Source organism: Penaeus japonicus, unplaced genomic scaffold (genome assembly GCF_977035675.1).
Source record: "Penaeus japonicus unplaced genomic scaffold, GWHDUDI00000001_assembly GWHDUDI00000009, whole genome shotgun sequence".
NCBI classification, from domain to species: Eukaryota; Metazoa; Arthropoda; class Malacostraca; order Decapoda; family Penaeidae; genus Penaeus; species Penaeus japonicus.
In genome coordinates, this window is record NW_028234411.1 from 6,007,841 (window position 1) to 6,025,340 (window position 17,500).

The following is a 17,500-nucleotide window of genomic DNA, read 5'->3' on the forward strand; positions in this document are numbered from 1 at the left end:
TATTTATTCCCTATTCACCACTCTTCCCCCCTCCCTTCCTTTCTCCATTTCTCCCCCCTTCTCTCTCTCTCTCTCTCTCTCTCTCTCTCTCTCTCTCTCTCTCTCTCTCTCTCTCTCTCTCTCTCTCTCTCTCTCTCTTTCTCTTTCTCTTTCACTTTCTTTCTTTTTCTCTCTCTCTTCCCTCTTTCCATCCATTACTTCCCTTCCCTTCCTTCCTACATTTCTCCCTCCCTGTCTTGCTCCATCGCTCCATTTCTCCCTCCCTCCCCTCATTCCTTTCTTCTCCTCCGCGTGTCTTCCTCACGCCAGCCGCAAGCCGGTCGATCTTTCATGTCGTGAGGAAGATCTTGGGGGCATTACCCTGCAATGAATGGCTTCCTGGGCTGTCTATCTTCGATCTTATTTCCTACTGCCGCTGTCGTTGCAACTCCTTGATTATCATTTCCTCTCTGACAGTGTCGCGGTTTCCCCCCCCCCCCGCCCACCCCCCAAAGCTTATCGGCACAACGATGACGCTAATGAAACCTGAACTTCTTTCAGGCTGTGTCGAGTCGACGCTGCATAGCATCCCCTTAGCCCGGGATTTACGCCGGAGTCGGCAATCGCTGAAGTTTCGGCGTCGACGCTACTCTGGCTTGGTACCCCCACCCCCACCCCCACCCCAACCCCACCCGGAAAACCCCCACACTACTTTAGGATAATAATCTTGCATGTGCGAATTACGCTCGGGTAAAGGGGGACGCTGCGGTAAAGCGAGGTAAAACGTCTATGACTCTTGCTGACTAGTTTGTTGGCTTCTTCCGCAGCTCGGAAGATATTTTCCCGATCTTGCACGTTTTTCCGTGTCTCGGATAGATACAAATATGACGAGTGGGGAGAGGGGAAAGGGAAGGGGGGAGAGAGGGGGAGGGGAAGGGAAGGGGGGAGAGAGGGGGAGGGGAAGGGAAGGGGGGAGAGAGGGGGAGGGGAAGGGAAGGGGGGAGAGAGGGGGAGGGGAAGGGAAGGGGGGAGAGAGGGGAGGGGAGGGAAGGGGGCGAGGGAGAGGGGAAGGGAGAGGGGGAGAGAGGGGCGGGAGGGGGGGGGGAGAGAGGGGAAGAGGGGGAGAGGGAGAGGGAGAGGGAGAGGGAGAGGGAGAGGGAGAGGAGAGAGGGAGAGAGAGAGAGAGAGAGAGAGAGAGAGAGAGAGAGAGAGAGAGAGAGAGAGAGAGAGAGAGAGGGGGGGGGGCGAGTGGGGGGATGTATTCATATACTATTTCACACTTACCCCTCCAAGCTTCAGTAAATCTGTCAAGCGGCTGAAGAGCTGCAGAAGAACTCGTATCAAATTTCTTGTCTCTTACGTAATCCCACGTATTCCTCACGAAACAAAGGCGTCTACACACCCACGGATTCCTTCCACACTGACAGCCCTTGGACGACTCCAGCTAGCAAACAAACAAACAAACAGCACCGTGTGACTGAGGCGTTGTGTTCTGAAGGTGGCAAGACTGACACTGACGGCTCAGCGAGAGCCAACATTTGGTTCAAAGATGTCACATGTGTCAGATGTCAGCAACCGCCTCAGTGGATAGGGACGGGGGGAGGGGAGGTCATGACGGGTCACCTCAGTGTAAATCACACCCGCCACAAACACAGTCACTGAAAGAGACCGATTACACTGAAACACTGACCGCTTTGACCACAGAAGCGCAATTAAAGAGCGTGTTCATGATTCTCTCCGGTTGAGTCACCGCCGATGTTACATTACGGGGAAAACGCACGTTCTTTTTACGTTCCAACGGCCTTGTAGAAACCACATTCTGAATCATAGACAAATTTAATAAACTAATCTATGGATCTGTCTTCACCGAGGCCTACGGCAGCGTGACGGCCAGCTCGCCATAAATAACGTGGTGAGATCACGGAATTTGCGAGGAGGTCGGATTAGGGGGACGCGCGGGCAGCTGCGGCCACCTGCACGGGAGACCGCTGTAAACACAACCACCAGCTGCGCCTTGGGTTACTCGAGGGGAAGGAAGGTAGGGAGCGAGCGAGGGCGAGGGATGCGGCGGAGGGAAGGGGCGTGAAAGGCGGGAGAATTTCGAGGCAGGAGACGACCGTACATGGATGGGGACATTCTGACGACTCTTTTTGCTGCCGGCGGTCTGCCCGGCTGTACACGCTTTATATATAAAAAGCCATGCCTCGTAGATACCAACATCCACGTATAAGCGACTGACCACTACATAAAGCTAAATTTGTAACTGAACAAACTTCCCAGAAGACAAATAAACGCAACGTTCTGCAAGTTCTAAGAAAGATGCAGTACGTTTTGACATCACGCAACGGAAATTCAGCAGTGACGGACACACAGTAGGAAAGGAAAAGGATGCACGTCCTCAGAACAGAGCAGTGCTAAACATATCTCAGATTTCCCTCTGAGAGAATCTGCAGTTGTTTCGACCTTCTCCTACCCTGCTTTTCCGCATTTCTGTCTGTCTGTCCTTGTTCATTCCTTGTCTTCTCCGTTTCTCCCCCACGATTCGTCACACGATTAACATCACCGTCGCACTTCTAGTCCTATAATAGTTAATCAGAACCCTTCGCAGCTCCAATTACAGTTCGTTTTACCCTCGCACGCAACATCTTCATCAAGAGCAGCGTTACGTAACAGTCACTCGTTCCCGCATCCCCGTTTGGCTGCGCTGTGGGCGGCGAGGAAGGTGAGCGAACGGAGACCGAGCGCCTGAGTTAGGGAAGATACGACTAACTTAGCGAATATCCGCAGCGGCTAGGCGAGCCGGCGATCAGCACGGTGGCAGACTTTGGGAGTGACGGTGGCTGGATGGCATGGCGAAAGACACATCGCTCTGTTTGTTAATAACATCCCCGAACGCCGTTGCCATGGTAACGGCGGGACGCGCTGGCCACCACTGTGGTCACCCAGCATAGCTCGCGGCGCAGAGAGTCCTTGTCAAGGCCTTGCCCGCCTCGCCTAACTGACCTGACCCATACTGCCGTTACAATAACAATCCTGTATGGCAAGAAAAATAAAACTTTATGCATAATATTGGTTTACTGAAAAATAAGACAATATCGAAATTCTGGAATTCTTCACATTCGATAGACTATTTTTGTGCAGTGGGTTTACTGCCATTTCATCTACACGGTGGAATGTTCCGCCATTCAACAAACGTGTATGTACCTCATCTACGTAGAATCTCATGTAGGTGAGTACTTTTGGACTTTACTCAATAAAAGGGAGATAGTATCACGCAAATGGACTGCACTGTTGAACACAACGCCAATAATAGGAAATATTTTTTTATGCATCATTCACAACGATTTAAATAAAAACACGTAACGAGCATAGATATGCAAAAGTAATGTTTCAGCGGGTCATGGAGCGGGAGTCTTTTCAATTTTAATAATATAGTAATCTCAGATATGTATAGTATTAATAAAATGCTTGATATCTTCAATACTGTATTAAAACCGTGAATAACAAGGTTTCATGCATACTACAGGCAGACACTGTACGACTAACTACAATTTTACATTATTCAAATCTTGAACCTTACTAGCAGGAGACCCCCACCCCACACGCCTTCTCCCCAGCCCCGTCACTCACGGATGTGAATCTCTCCCTTCAAGTGGTGGTGAGTAGGTAGGGGTAGGGGTGGGGGTGGGCTGGGATGAGTGGGGGTGAAGGGTGAAGGGAGGTGAGTCAGTGAGAGCTGATCCAGCGCCGTACAAGGAACCCTGACAGATGATGATCGCCACTCGAGTAAGTTGCAGCCTCTTGAGCTGTGCTTCTCTCACTCTTGCACTCCCCTTGCACCCCACCTCCCGCCCCCCCCCCTCTGCCCACCACCACTTCAAATACAACCCCTTCTCCCTCCCGTCTACCCCTTCCCTCCTCTCCCATCCCCATGCCTAACGCGGCCGCACCTCTTGCTCGACGCATGCGGCCATTAATATCTAGGCTTCACCCCCGTCGGGCAGTCGTGCGGGGTTCCATTAATATAAAACCTTTCCCAACATGATACGGCTTCCCCTCGTTTCCCCACTTTCCCGGAGTGACAGACCGTGTAGGCGTTATGGAGGGTACCGCGCGACGTGATAATTGCCTCATGTCAGTCAGTCACGTCGACCGTTCTAAAAACGGGATTCATTAACCGTCGGATCATCTCCATACAAACTGCTGTTTTGCGGCAAATAAACTACAAGTAAGATAACTCTATTATCTGACCTTCCATTCTCATAATAAAAATGAAAAGCACTATTTTTAAAATGAATTTCACCACATCAAATAAATAGATAGACACGCATTACGCTGGCGCTACACATACATAACGGGTTCTTTCATGCTTGCTGCGTCCAGAAGAGAAAGAGTGGGCAGAAAACCGGGCCAGAGCATAACCACGGTAGGGTTCAGCGCTGCGAGGAGGACATAGAATACACACACAGCCACTGCCGGGTCAGCGGTCAGCACTCGGTCTCAGTGTAGGTCAAGCCTCTCGTCACGGAGGTAAAGGGACTAACCGTTGCATGTACCATTAAGCAACGAAGCATCATAGCCAATTATTCGTTCGATACACCAAGCAAGAAGCGAGTCGAATTGCAAGCCAAGCTCCCCGGTTTGCATTAGAAACTTTTCGCCTCAGCAACAGCAAAGGCACCCGCAGCGCCGCGTGACAATGTGCAGCCACTGCCTTCAACCCAACGTCCGGGAGATAATAAGCAACGGGGAGTTCTGTAGCATGAGGCAGCACTGATGAGGAGCGCATCGACTATGTGGGGCAGCATACTCCGGCTCTAAAGCATGGCCTCACAACAACACTATAACGGTGTGCATGTCAGAAGGATGGAGGGACACTGGGGCACGGTGTAAGGGGCTTTAGAACTTCATAATTAAACTCAATCGTCTGCCGATGTATCCGTAATATCAGATCAAGTCTGACAAAAATTTCTTACTATGAGTTTTAGAAACTGTGTACTTCAACAATATCATTGAATACTGTGTTGTTGTCTATGCTCGTTGTAAATGATCTCTTCGCCGGGAAATATTGGTAACGCGTAGTGAGACAAAGGGAATTACTAAAATCACATCTACTCCTAGCACCTATGTCCAGATATAAAACATGTTACTCGGCGCGTTCCTACCAGAGGACAAGCAGGGCGAGGGACGAGGCGGGGGAGGAGGAGGAAGAGGAGGGGGGAGGGGGGAGGGGGAAGAGGAAAGAGAGAGGGAGGGAGGGAGGGAGGGAGGAGGAGGAGGAGGAGAAAGAGAGGGAGGAGGAGGACGACCGGGGGGTACTTTGTTCTACCCTTCTCAAGGTCTCGGCGCCGGTCCCAGCACCTGGCCCAGACGCAGAACAGGTTACTCGCTTCCAGGTAACTCACTCTGCGCCAGGGACTTGAACGTGGACATCTCCTTTCCCAGCGAGTGAGTGCCAAATGACTATCCACCCAAGCATACTTCATAGCACAATATTTTGACATCTGGGGAGTGCGCCTTTTTGTGGAGCGTAAAAAAGTTTGACACCAAAAGCAGTATGACTGGTATGTGGCAACTAAAGACGCAGGCACCTCTGTCATATGTACTTGGTGAGTTGCCATCATCTCCAAGACCGAAAACAAACCTTGAATATTTGCATAAACTGTCTATCCATAAGCATAATTTAAGCAGTTAAAAGCAGTTTTCAGATGTTACTTTTTGTACTGTCCATTGCACGATGTCCTTAGCTGTTGAGTGGTAGCGCATGGGGGATGGGTGGGGTGGAGGGGGGGGGTGAACAGAATGAGAGTGGGTGCACAACTAGCTCAACTGAGGTCATGCGGACCATGAATGAATCTAGTCACTGAATCGTCGACGAGCGCTTTTTGCGAGGCTTAAAAAAGGACGACTATCAGAATTTGGTGCGCGGGGCGGTTTGAGGACAGAAGACAAGACGCAGACGCGACCACGCCGGGGAGAACCCAGGCGACGCGTCTTATACATAAGTCATGTAATGAGCCAGGACACATGAAGGGCATATGTTGATGGCTGTACCCACTCATGAAGCGAACAGAAGATGGAAAGAAGAGGATAGACGATAGAAGAGCGTGTGACGAAGAAAGGGATAGGGATAAAATCAACACACGTGAAGAGGGGTAGGAGCGGGGACGAAGGAGGTGAGGGGGAGGGGTTAGAGAAATAAGAGAAAGATAAAGACGAAGAGGAAGAGAAAGACAACAACGAAATAAGCAATTCCATCAAACTGGAAGTTGGGAAGCAAGACCTTTACTACAACCTCGAGTCTACTATATACCCACAGCACCCACACGCAGACCCAGAAGGCAAGGCAAGATGATAAGCGCTGATGAGGAACCCCAGCGCCGAGAACCGTGAGTGATGACCGCTTGATCCCTCTGATGATGATGGAGTGGACGAGAAATGTGTGGTGCGCGAGAGTGGAGGAATAGAGGGCATGGACTTGCTGATGTCAGAGGCTGCGTCCGCCCGCTAAGGGACGCGGTGATGGGTAGACACGGAGAGAAGTGGGGCGACATGATAATGTAAGAGTAAAATAATGACTCATCAGAGTAGGAGGAAGGAGGAAGGAGGAAAGGATGCGCGAGTGTGTGCGACCGCATGGCAGGCCAACGTGGTAGAGAGGAAGGGAGAGGACAAGTGAGAAAGGGTGTGCGAGCGAGAGAGAGGGAGAGAGGGAGAGAGGGAGGGAGGGAGGGAGGGAGGGAGGTGACAATGCACACACGGACGGAATGCAAGGTTGAGCCTTTTCGTCACCAGCCGGTTATGGCAAGTGCGGTCGGCGTACAGCTGGTGGCGGCGGACCAGGGTACAGTGGGACGGCCCAGAGAGGGAGACGACTCCTGGTTTAAAGGGACGTGATGCAGCTGAGAGGGAACGAAAGAATGAATGACGTGGGTAGGGGAGGTACTGCAAAATGAGAACAAGAATGAATGCCAGCCTGAGAGAAAGACATGAGTGCTGAAAGGGGTACGTAATGGACAAGACTAGGGAGAGTAAAGTTGAGAAAAGGTGCGAGGGAGATCGGAAGAAAAGCTATCTGCCGTCCTTAATTACGGTATGGAAGGTGCATAAAGATCTGCGACCTCTAATACTACACAACTTGCTTTTACCTTCTGTCAGCAAGCTCCTGGCTCGTCCTGTACGTACCTGTAAAAAAGTAAAAATATACATTAGCAATAAACCAATATCAGAAGAGCAGTGATTACAAAACAAATACATAAAGGCGAAACCCAACACATGAAACTGACATCATTGGGAAATACGTGTAAGGGGGACTTGTAGCAGTAATGAAGGAGTAGGGAAAGGGAAAGGGGCAGCGGAGAGTGGCTTCTAAGTACCGGTTGAGGAGTGCCATGTGTATGTATGGGTGAGGGTAGGGGGAGTGGGTATGGGGGAGTACTTGTGTGAAAAACAAGCCTACAAAACAAAGGGTTATATGAGCAGTTACGTCCCAGGTACCTAGGTCCACTTCTGTTCTCCTCCACTGCCCAAGCCATTACTATTTTCAGGTGATATACTATTAACAGCACACAGGACACACCGCATGCAATATCTAAATGCCATCGCGATGAATAGAACATACATACTGATATGAAAGCGATCGCAAAGGCAACGTGCGGTGCGACGAAGGGCAAGAGGGGAGAGAGTCCACCAACATTACGTCTTGACGGGAGTGACGAAGCCGGCACGGAAATGTGTATAATTTTTGTGTGATGACGGAGCCACTGCGTAATGAAGTGACGACACAAAAACCTCCTCAAGGTTGGTTGCCCGATTAGGGAGGGGCAACAACACCGTTCATGCATCAATTTTTTTTTTTTTTTTTTTTTTTTTTTGTCCGATGCACCCATCTTCCGCGTTTTACCAATACAGTGATATCGGATACCATAAAACGAAAAAAAAAAATAAATCCACATATAGCGGCATTAGCAGACGCACATCCACGTGATCTCTCTTATGAACAGGACTAGCCAACATGATACGCCCAACGAAGCCTACAAACTTTTAATGCCTCCATAAGCTCGCGAGAAAACAAACACCGACACCAGCCATATCACGAAACCGTAATATCGTCCCTTTCATAAAACAAACTTAAACGTCGCATAAGAATACAAGTACAGCTACTGAATCCGAAAAAAATGAACACTTAATATAACCCATCAAAGGGGTATAATACGAGGCGCTACTGTTTCTTTAGACAGACAGATAAAAACAAATGTAAGAGTGAAGCTTAGGGCAGGAAGGGGCAAAATACCTGAACCAACAACCACGTGCGGTAGATATCGGTGAATCCGTGAGACTAGAAGCCAATAGAGAATGAGGATTCGACAGATCAATCAGAAGAAGATGAAAAAGAAGAAGAAGAAGAAGAAGAAGAAGAAGAAGAAGAAGAAAGAGAAGGAGAGAGAGAGAGAGAGAGAGAGAGAGAGAGAGAGAGAGAGAGAGAGAGAGAGAGAGAGAGAGAGAGAGAGAGAGAGAGAGAGAGAGAGAGAAGAAGAAGAAGGAGAAGAAGAAAGAGGAGGAGAAGGAGAAGATAGAAAAGGAGAAGAGGAAGAAAGAGAAGAAGAAAAAGGATGAGAATGAGGAGAAGAAGGAAGAGAAGACAGCTGAACGTATAGGTGAATCAGGTTAAGAGTTAGCCGAGATTTAGGGCGTGCGAGCGCTGGAGGAGAACAGAGGGAGAGACGGGTAGGTGAGACAAAGGCAAAGGGGCTAGGGGTAGGGGCTAGGGGTAGGGATAGGGGGCAGGGATGGTGAGAGGGATGAGGGGTGAGGAGAGAGGGGATAGGGGTTACGGGTCGGTAAGAGAGGAGGGGGAACGAATGGGTGAGAGGGAAGGGGGAGGGGGTGTGGGGGGCGTGTAAGTGCGGCAGAGGTGGAAGGGGTGGCAGAGGTGGAAGGGGTGGCACGAGGTGAGTGAGGCGGCCGCACTTTCACCACATCCGGCGGAGGGACACCTGAGCTGGTCTGGGTTGGTTCCTACGATAACGTGGGAGTCCGACTTGACCGCCGAAAAAAAAGGAAAAAAAAGAAGAAAAAAAAAAGATTCCCAATGAATTAAACTCCCCCATGGAAAGACGTGAATTATGTCAATCTTCAAAGAAGTCAAACATGGCCAGGGCGGAGAATTTGATTAAGGGAATTTACTTGACGGACTGATGGCATAATGTATTAAAATGGGGTTGGGTGTGGGGTGGGGGGGTAGGGGGCATCATTCCAAATTCCGCACATTGATTTCAAGTATATCCATTTGCATATGTGTTACTGTGTGAGACTGAGGTTAGTAACCTTAAGATGACCTCAATTTCTGGGATGAACAATATCCAATAAAGGGAAGATCAGTTACAACACTCAAGCACTCAAACTATTTTCAGAGTACGTTGCGACGCGGAGAGACGCCACCATCAACTCCAAAAAACAATCTACACAATGTCATTACGCGATAAAAAAATAATAATAATAAAAAAAAATAATGAAGTGCTCCGCGGCGTGGGAACACTAGAGCTGTTACGAGTGGGAGCCGCAGTGGGCATGACGTCACTCCTCAGACACACTACATGACGTCACCGTCTACGCCTCTTCACGGAACTACAAGCGAGACCCACGAACCGACTTCGACAAGGCCTAACGCAACTTCCGACACCATCAATACTTCTTTTCTTTATTCCTTCTCTGGCGACACACTCCTAAAGGGTCTGAGACCAGGCCTCGGCTCCCTTGAATAGAGGCACAAGAGCAGTCGGTGGAGAAACCCTCCAAGCCAACCGGACAGATCGATCAGCGTGGCATTTCGGTAATGCAGATGCACAACTCTAAAAGCATTGATCAAAAACTATGGAGGTGGTGGAGGGTGGGTGGGGCAGGGGACAGGCGGGGTGGGGTGCGGTGGGGAGGAGATGGGAAGAGGAATCTAAAGGGGGGAAGAGGGGAGAGGGGAGAGGAGGAGGTATATGTGGGGAGGAGGGGAGAGGAAGAGGTATATGTGGGGAGGAGGGGAGAGGAAGAGGTATATGTGGGGAGGAGGGGAGAGGAAGAGGTATATGTGGGGAGGAGGGGAGGAGAGGGGAGGGACTGAAGGGGGAGAAGCGCCGGAATGCAGAGGTTAAGGGTTGGTGCCTCAAGGGTTGAACTTGGAATGCAGTGCCAAGGGGCAAGATCACTAAGGGAGGGGAATCAAAGGAGGGGAAAGAGGAGTGGAAGGGGGATATAAGAGCGAAAGAGAGAGAGTGAGAGAGTGAGGGGCGGAGTCGATGAGGTGTATATACAGCCAGAGGGACAGCAATGCAGCAAGAATCGAGGGAAAGAGAAGCGAGGGGACGAGGTCTACGGCCAAGGAGAAGAGGCCGGGGTGATTGATGCCACGTAAAATAAGACAAGGAACACGAGGGGGTGTATCGTGAGAAAGACTACTGCCGCAGTGCAAGAGCCACGCTGGCCACGCGGCTGGGGATTAAGGAGAGGTAAAAACGGGACATGATGATCTTGTCAGAAACCAATTCTATTTTTTCTGGACATGCACCACAAAGCAATTTATTTTCTCCCTCCGAGACTCGGCTAGAAAGGGAGGCTGCGTCCGGATACCTCAGCTGCTTCCGGATATTCGACACTGTATACCTGCCCTTCCCGTGAATGCCTCAACCCTTTCCCTTCCCATCCTAAAGCCCATCCATCCACCCCGGCCACGCCCATTTCGGTTTGAGGGGAAAGGACGCTAATACATAAACTAAATCTCTGTCTCTGTCTCTGTCTCTGTCTCTGTCTCTGTCTCTGTCTCTGTCTCTGTCTCTGTCTCTGTCCAATTGTCCGTGTGTGTGTGTGTGTCTCTCTCTCTTTCTCGTTCAACAATATCTCTTTCCAGACTCAAAGTACCCAAAGTAACAAGGGGAAATAATTGGCCCAGCACCCAAGGAGCGCTAATACGCCCTCTTAAGGCGGTGTATCTGGTCTAGACGGCCCACTAAGGATTCTCTATTATGACGCGCTGAGTACTCGACCCTTGGAACTCGAGAGAGAGATACCCTTTCATATGACATAAAATCTTCTGACTTTTCGGGAGATTCGTATGACATGTAGCTATGAATGCGCATACTCCGGTGGTAAGAAAGCGTTAATCTATTCATCAATCAATCTCTTATTATTCATAAATAAATCCTTTGTCACGAAAAGAAGTATTCCCGAGGACGCGACAGCCACTCTAAGGACTGACTGATGATTTCAGTTCAGTTCAGTGAGGTAAGGTTTCCAATAGTTTTGATTTTTTTCCCTCACCGTCCCCTTTTCATCATCACCATCTGTCTCTCCATTAGTCTTTCAGGGGGAGTGGGGGAGAGGAGGACGGTATATGTGGGGAGGAGGGGAGAGGAAGAGGTATATGTGGGGAGGAGGGGAGAGGAAGAGGTATATGTGGGGAGGAGGGGAGAGGAAGAGGTATGTGTGGGGAGGAGGGGAGAGGAAGAGGTATATGTGGGGAGGAGGGGAGAGGAAGAGGTATATGTGGGGAGGAGGGGAGAGGAAGAGGTATATGTGGGGAGGAGGGGAGAGGAGGAGGTATATGTGGGGAGGAGGGGAGAGGAAGAGGTATATGTGGGGAGGAGGGGAGAGGAAGAGGTATGTGTGGGGAGGAGGGGAGAGGAAGAGGTATGTGTGGGGAGGAGGGGAGAGGAAGAGGTATATGTGGGGAGGAGGGGAGAGGAAGAGGTATATGTGGGGAGGAGGGGAGAGGAAGAGGTATATGTGGGGAGGAGGGGAGAGGAAGAGGTATGTGTGGGGAGGAGGGGAGAGGAGGAGGGATATGTGGGGAGGAGGGGAGAGGAAGAGGTATGTGGGGGGAGGAGGGGAGAGGAAGAGGTATATGTGGGGAGGAGGGGAGAGGAAGAGGTATATGTGGGGAGGAGGGGAGAGGAAGAGGTATATGTGGGGAGGAGGGGAGAGGAAGAGGTATATGTGGGGAGGAGGGGAGAGGAAGAGGTATGTGTGGGGAGGAGGGGAGAGGAAGAGGTATATGTGGGGAGGAGGGGAAAGGAAGAGGTATATGTGGGGGGGGGGGGAGAGGAAGAGGTATATGTGGGGAGGAGGGGAGAGGAAGAGGTATATGTGGGGAGGAGGGGAGAGGAGGAGGTATATGTGGGGAGGAGGGGAGAGGAAGAGGTATGTGTGGGGAGGAGGGGAGAGGAAGAGGTATATGTGGGGAGGAGGGGAGAGGAAGAGGTATGTGTGGGGAGGAGGGGAGAGGAAGAGGGATATGTGGGGGGGAGGGGAGGGGAGGAGGGATGGGGGGGGAGGAGGGGAGGGGAAGAGGTATAGGTGGGGAGGAGGGGAGAGGAAGAGGTATATGTGGGGAGGAGGGGAGAGGAAGAGGTATGTGTGGGGAGGAGGGGAGAGGAGGAGGTATATGTGGGGAGGAGGGGAGAGGAAGAGGTATGTGTGGGGAGGAGGGGAGAGGAAGAGGTATATGTGGGGAGGAGGGGAGAGGAAGAGGTATGTGTGGGGAGGAGGGGAGAGGAAGAGGTATATGTGGGGAGGAGGGGAGAGGAAGAGGTATATGTGGGGAGGAGGGGAGAGGAAGAGGTATGTGGGGGGGGGAGGGGAGAGGAAGAGGTATATGTGGGGAGGAGGGGAGAGGAAGAGGGATATGTGGGGAGGAGGGGAGAGGAAGAGGTATATGTGGGGAGGAGGGGAGAGGAAGAGGTATATGTGGGGAGGAGGGGAGAGGAAGAGGTATATGTGGGGAGGAGGGGAGAGGAAGAGGTATATGTGGGGAGGAGGGGAGAGGAAGAGGTATATGTGGGGAGGAGGGGAGAGGGGGAGGCATATGTGGGGAGGAGGGGAGAGGAAGAGGTATATGTGGGGAGGAGGGGAGAGGAAGAGGTATGTGTGGGGGGGAGGGGAGAGGAAGAGGTATGTGTGGGGAGGAGGGGAGAGGTAGAGGTATATGTGGGGAGGAGGGGAGAGGAAGAGGTATATGTGGGGAGGAGGGGAGAGGAAGAGGTATATGTGGGGAGGAGGGGAGAGGAGGAGGTATGGGGGGGGAGGAGGGGAGAGGAGGAGGTATGTGTGGGGAGGAGGGGAGAGGAAGAGGTATATGTGGGGAGGAGGGGAGAGGAGGAGGTATATGTGGGGAGGAGGGGAGAGGAAGAGGTATATGTGGGGAGGAGGGGAGAGGAAGAGGTAGATGGGGGGAGGAGGGGAGAGGAGGAGGTATATGTGGGGAGGAGGGGAGAGGAAGAGGTATGTGTGGGGAGGAGGGGAGAGGAAGAGGTATATGTGGGGAGGAGGGGAGAGGAAGAGGGATGTGTGGGGAGGAGGGGAGAGGGAGAGGTAGATGTGGGGAGGAGGGGAGAGGAAGAGGTATATGTGGGGAGGAGGGTGAAAAACGAAAACATCGAATTAGGGAAAATTTACATCTTAAATGTTCCCCGAACAACCTAAATCCTCCTCCATCCATTCGACCGCTCCGAACTACCATCCGAGGTCGTTTACCCCCCCCGGAATGTTTTGGACAACCTCGGGTCGGGTCAGGCGAGGGAGGTCGCAGAGAGACATTGGCGCCAAAACGGACAGAAAAGCGGACGGAGAGACGGATAAGGAGGCGGAGCGCAGACAGATCGGTCGGGTACCCTTTTTGGGGTTATTTCCTTCACCAACTTTTATTTTTCAAGATAAGTTACGTACAAAAAACCCGTTGGTGCTTTACAATAAAGTGTTCTAACTTATATTTTCCGTGTGAATTAACGACCCATTTAAAACAAAAAACCCTTCAAAATGTAACGTATTTTGAAAGTAAAAAACTTAGCATCCAGTATAAATTCGGCTTGTCTGTTTTTCGTAAAACTTCCCACCACCAACCCATCTACTGTAATTTTAAAAAGGGCACATAATATGCCCACTAGAAGCGACTCGCCCTTACAAAGAATTTTTGGGGGGCCGGGGAAAGGGGGTTTTGGTACAATTTTTTTGATTAAATTTTTTTTTTTTTTGTGTTCATTTTCATTTCATAAGTCTAATTTTTACGGGCTTTAAAAGAAGTTGGTATTATTTTATGATTTGAGGAACCCCCATACGCCCCTCCCTTTTAGTGCTTTATTTTATATTTTAAAAATTTATACTTGCATAATTTCAAATTATCTGTTTACACTGTATTTTTTACGCAGCATTTATCACATCCTTGTCCAAGTGTTAATGGGATTTTGTGACCGTAAATTTAACTAGTAACCGTGAACGGATGTTTTTAGGAAAACCTTTGAAAATAAATGGTGATCTCGGACTTTGAAGTGCAGTGCCTGCGTGAGGGGAAATTTTTAACTTACACTCGCTTTGGGTTCATTTGTTTGTGCGTTTTGTTTGCTGGGAAAAAGACTTTTTTTTTTAGGACTTTTTAATTTAGCTTCTTTTTTGCGCCTTTAGCCTTTTTTTTCTATTTTCGTTTAAATTTCGTGTTACTTTAATTGTAGTTTGTGTTTTTAAAAAGGGTCCCGCGATCAGTTTGAACTTATTTCAGTGTTTAATTTTTTTTTGTAATTTTTTCTTTTGGGTTTAAAGTGCTATACGAGTTTTTTTTTTGTGCCCTAATGTTTTTAAAACCAGCATCGGAAAGCAGTGACCTTAGCTAGGTTACGCTGTTGGGCCCTTTATTTAACTCTGGATAGTTTTAGGTGGCACTAGCGTCAGCCTCCCAAGAAAAGCAGAAGGGTACGTCTCGGGAAACCCCCCAAAAGGCCCGAAAGAAAAAGCTCAGGTAGCTCTTAGTAAATGAAAATTCCCAAACTCCAAGGTGCGGTTCAGGACGTGAGGCCATTCTTTTAAAAAAAATGTACGAGGAATTGACCAAGCCTTTGTGCTTTTGGGGCGGAATGGGGAGCTTCGGGCAAAAAACGGGAACGGGGCGCAGATAAAGGGGACCACAGGACCGGCCCTTTTTTGCCGGGCCCCAAACAGGGCACCGGCGCCCGAAAAACCCCGGGCAAACCTTTCGTACACGGTCCCCTTGACATATCCCGCATTTCGTGCTGAAGTGTCTGCCCAACCCCAAACCCCTCGCAAAAACCAAGAGATTGAGACCGGGGGTTCGTGCGACGAGAACACGTGAGCCCAAAAACGGGCGGGCAAAGGATATCGTTGTCGATCCACGTGCGTGGGAACGCCGGAGGGAATCGTCAAAAGCGCCATTTTCGACCAAAATCACCGATGGGGAAAATTTTTTCAAGGGGCGATACGGGGGCCCCAAGTTTCCGAGGAACCTGTTCCAGGGGGGCGACTTCTACAAAAAACTGCTGCCCTGCCCTACAAATGACGCCAGCCCAACCACCCGGGGACTTCTAAAATCCCAAATTGGAGGGAAATTTGGGTATCCCAAGGGGTGGAGGGGATAAACCCAAAGGCCCCCCAATTGGGGTTTACCAACAAAGCCGTCAAGGGCACTTTTTGCCCGGAGTGCCTCGGGGTGGTTTGGGTGAGCGGGCTCTCCACATGTGAAAGTGCTTTCTGTAAACCCCCCGGGGGTGGAGGCGGGGCCCAAAAAACCCCTTGGAAATTGCCGAAAAATGCATACAAAAAGGATGGCAAACCCAATCACGTCCTTTAAAAAACAGCGGCCCTTCCCCTCCCCCAAAACCCCCAAAAGCAAGCCCCCGGGGAAAAGTTTTTTTTTTTTTTGCTGGGGCCACCACAAACCCTCCCCCTCGCAGCGAAGGGGGGAAAAGGGGGTTTTGTCACTTTCCCCCAACTCCCCCACCCAAAGGGAAAAACCAAAGCGATTTGGCCCCGGGGATCACGGAACGCGGGGCCCCGAAAACCCCAAGGGGGCCAAACTTTCCTTTGCTGCCCGGGAAAGATCCATAGTTGGCCGCAAGCTGGGACATTACCCCATCACAGTCCCCCTTTCCGGGGCCGCCAGCAGGGCCAAAGTTTACGCCCCCCTCCCTCTGCTGGCAACCACAAAAAATGGGAAAACCCCCCCGGGGAAACTTTTGCCGAAAATAAACCCTTCCAGAGACTCGGGAGCACGGAGTCGGGCCCGACGTTTCTCTCCTTTGGAATCAGCACTAACATCGGGGCCCCTCTTTTAGCCCTTTCGGGATCCAGGGTCGATCATTCACTTTGCTTCTTAGACACTGGGTCTGAAGTCTCCTTGATCAAACCCTCGCTTTAGCCGCTAAAAGCCAACGGGGCCAATACCCTTGGCAGATACGTGGAGGGAAAGTGATTTGGAACCACTATTAAAAAGTTGAAGGAGAAGTTACCTTAAACCCTTTAAAAAGGTCGTCTGAAATCTCGTCTGGCATCGCGTGTCCTGGGGGGGGAACTAACTTTAAATTTTTCCCCCAGGTGATCCTTATTAGGCAGGGATTTTTACGAAGGTTTGACTTTAAGATTGTCATCTTTAAGGAAACCCAAAAAATCATACCACAGCTCAATGACCCCCGGGGCCCCTCATTTCCCCTGACGACCAAACCTTAGCCCTTAGTGTCCTCCACACTTCACCTGGGAAAACAACAACCCCGCAGTGGGGAAATTTCGCTGTGCATAGAAGGGGTTTTTCCCTCATTGTTCCCCCCCAAGGTCTGGGATTTTTTTGTGGCTGCACGAGTACCCAAGGATTGCAAAACCCGAAAACGGGCCTGATTACAGGACCACCCAAAAGGGGCCCCTCTTTCCCTTTTAAAATTCCAGCCACGGGCACAAAAGTTTGAAAACACCTTGAAATGTCTGGGGGTGTGGGAAAAGTGACCAAAAAAAACCCCATCGAATAAGGGGGGGAGCAAAGGGATTGCTAAAGATCACCGAAATTGCAGAAGTTTTTTTTTCCCCAGCAAAAAAACGGGAAAAGGTCATCCCCCCCCGGACCCAAAAAGGGGGCCCCCCCCCTTGAAACCCGAAAAACCCCACTTCTGTTTTTCCCAAAGCAAAAGACTTATTTGCCCCCCCGAAACATTCGAGGAAGAAAGCATTTGAAACCCTTGATCATGGTTGCTAAAAGAAATTTGGTTTTCAACCCCGGAAAAGATTTCACGATCTTCCCCCAAGTGGGGTCTGGGGGGCCAACAGCTGCAGTAGCAGTCAAAGGATAACCTCCCTATCAAAAAGGACATCAGTCAGCAATCTGCCCCGCCTTTTGGTTTTCCTTCCCCCCGACCCAACCCAGAGGAAGGCAAAGGGCACAAAAGAGGGTTCTGCTTCGTTAAAAACATTTTAATTTTTCCGGGCCGGAAAACAAGACCATTTGGAAGGGGAAAACCCCCGGAATCACTTTATAAAATTTTGGAACTCCAGGAGGGAAGAAGGGCCCCTTTTCAAAACCCCCGGGAGTGGAAAACTTCCTGGGAAACTACCAATTCCCGTTATTACGTCAAAGGGAAAGTGATAAGATTTTTTTGGGACAAAGGGGTTGTCGGGGAACCCTTCAAGTAGTCCCTTTTGGGTCACCCTGTATTTCTTGTGCGCAAAAAAAGGGACGGTTCCCTTAGTTTTGTGTAGACTACAGGGG

General features: G+C 50.3%; 1 protein-coding gene across 17 annotated transcripts in view; it reads right to left on the bottom strand.

The window, feature by feature from the left end:
- The window catches only part of Nrg (Neuroglian), a 141,442-nt gene that overhangs the window by 31,621 nt on the left and 92,321 nt on the right, over window positions 1–17,500 (bottom strand). For 4 of the 17 annotated variants that reach the window (XM_086539630.1, XM_086539622.1, XM_086539625.1 and 1 more), the window contains exon 2: window positions 7,128–7,164. The exons of 10 other annotated variants lie outside the window; for them this stretch is intronic. The gene's annotated coding sequence lies outside the window, so the exon portion shown is untranslated. Of the gene's footprint in view, window positions 1–1,263; window positions 2,139–7,127; window positions 7,165–17,500 lie in introns of those variants that run through there. 3 more of the 17 variants (XM_086539624.1, XM_086539629.1, XM_043008598.2) reach the window with 2 other exon arrangements.